Below are 2,483 nucleotides of genomic sequence, written 5' to 3'. Positions count from 1 at the left end.
CTATCTAGGAACTGAAGACAAATCACATGTAAGGGTATTGTAGAAGACAAGAACCCTAAGGAGTACATGTTCAAGTAGGGGCATGAGATGAATCCTGGCTATGCTTTTTCATCTACTAACATCATTCCAGAATCTACAGATTTTAATAATGATTTTTTTTTTTTTTGTCTTACAGTTTATTAGCTACCATTTTGAGGAACTCTTATCATATCAAAAATAAATTAAAATCATAATAGCAAGACTTACAGGCAAATGATTAAACATACATTAGCATATATGTTGTTGTTGTTGTTAGGTGCCATTGAGTTGGTACTGACTCATAGCGACCGTATGCACAACAGAACGAAACACTGTCTGGTCCTGGGTCAACCTCACAGTTGTTGCTACACTTGAGCCCACTAATGCTGCCACTTTGCCAATCCATCTCACTGGGAGTCTTCCTATTTTCCATCTTCTTTTGATGTATTTTGCATCATTCAAGATTTTGTCCATAGAATCTGCCAGTGTTGCAAAAAGAGGCTTGAGTTTTCTGTCAGTTCCCTTAGCTTGACAAATGCTAAGAGTGTTCTTCCCTTTTGGTTTTCTAACTCCAGATCCTTGTGTAGGACTGTGGAAATGTGAGGTGCCTTGAGGCCAACTAGTAAATGAATAACTTGCTAATAATGTAAATAAGTGGCATAGCCTTGTAGGTGTGTAGACATGCAAATATGGTATTCAGAACCCTGATTGGTCAGCTTTGCCATTGTGCTAAGCTTGAAATGAGCCATGAGCCATGCCAGAGGCAGAAATGAGGATCTCAGATGCACCATAAAAGAAGAGCCAGTAGTGAATTGTTCCGTTTTGTACCTGAGATCCCGACTGTGAACCTCCTAGATCCAAAAGGCAGAGAAGAAGCAGTGAGAGACAATGAGACAGTGAGAGACAATGAGACAGTGAGGGATGGCAAGTAGCAGCAACAGAGAACTGGCTGCAACAAAGGTTAGCAGAACCAGAAGACTGGCAGGAAACTAAAGAGGCTTCCCAGCCTACAAAGCAAGAAAGTTGAATGTCTTGGAGCAATTGTCTTGCTGTAAGAAGTACTTAATAAGCAGAACAAAAAGAGGTTTGTAACACCTCTTTTTGTTGGGGGTGTGTGGGGGTGGGGTCCAGGCTGAGGGGCAGAGGGCCCAAGAGAGGTTATATCTGTGGCAAAACTGAGAAGAGGCTGTCTTGAAAGAATTGTATCCTGATTGTTCCTAAACCTGAATGGTAACCTATTAAATCCTGGTGTGGCGCTGTGGGTTAATGCGCCAGACTGCAAAGCTGTTTGAACTGCAAGGTTGGTGGTTCAAGCTCACCCATCGCTCCTCGGAAACCCTGTATAGGGTCGCTATGGGTTGGATCCGACTCGACGGCACTTAACAACAACAACTTCTCTAATAATCCTATGGTGGTTATCTGCCGTGGAGTCGGTTTCGACTCATAGCGACCCTGTACAGGGTTTCTGAAGCTGTAAATCTTTACGGGAGCAGAACGCCTCATCTTTCTCCCGCAAAATAGCTGGTAGTTTCAAACTGCTGACCTTGCGGTTCACAACCCGATTCATAACCACTACGCTACCGGAGCTTCTTAGCTGTGACTTAGGTATGGTCAGAGTTCTCTGTGACCATTGCAATGAATTATTGAACCCAGCAGAAATGTAGAGTGCTGTGAAAGGGATAGTTGGTGTGAGCATTGGTGAAAAAAAAAAAAAAAGTTGAAGAATTGAGAAGAAAGATTGACCTCTGCCTCATAGGAATTAGCCTTAAGCTGAAGCTGATACTGGTTCTCCTTCCCCCCCTGTGAAGTGTGAAGAGGTCAGACATTGCTCCATGCCATTTTTGCAGGTAGTCATTATTCTGCCTAACACATTTTATAATTAAACATGAGTTTTAACAACTGTGAGGGAGAAATAACACCTTCAGCACACACAAGGTAGGCAACTGAAGTTTGGCACTCATATAAAGACAGGATTTTAAAGTGGTAGTACGGGACTCCTGTTGCTATTTAGGGCCACTGAGTCAGTTCCGACTCATAGCATCCTGTATAGACTGTAAATCTTTGTAGGAGCAGAAAGTCTCACTTTTCTTCCAAACTGTGTGTAAAACTATGGACTACAAAATATCTGCCCTCTAGCATATGGACATTTTTATCGATACAATTTCATATTTTCATTTAATTTAAGATTTATAGGAAAATTTCAAGAATAATATAAAACATTCATATATTCCCTTCACTCAGTTTCCCCAAACATTAATGTTTTACTTCATTTGCACTTTCTCTAATATGCACATGCATTTTTTTCTACAATATATTATGAACATGAGTTAGACATGTGTCAATGTATAAAATAAAAACTTTAAAAAATTAATCAGGGTGTTGTTAAGTGAAAATCTGCCATGGCTGTATGTATGAACTAATCCATGGCAGACTTGGGTTTTGAAAAGTTTGTGTGAGATGGGTGT

At 40.6% G+C, this 2,483-nt stretch overlaps 1 pseudogene; it reads left to right on the top strand.

Annotated features, from left to right (window-relative positions):
* Positions 1 to 800: 800 nt before the first annotated feature.
* Positions 801 to 2,483, top strand: part of LOC102812539 — a 24,136-nt pseudogene continuing 22,453 nt past the window's right edge.

The sequence above is a fragment of the Chrysochloris asiatica genome, unplaced genomic scaffold (genome assembly GCF_000296735.1).
Source record: "Chrysochloris asiatica unplaced genomic scaffold, ChrAsi1.0 scaffold00088, whole genome shotgun sequence".
In the NCBI taxonomy this organism is placed as follows: Eukaryota; Metazoa; Chordata; class Mammalia; order Afrosoricida; family Chrysochloridae; genus Chrysochloris; species Chrysochloris asiatica.
The sequence above is the reverse complement of the archived record's forward strand: the minus strand, read 5'-3'. Positions and strand labels throughout refer to the sequence as shown.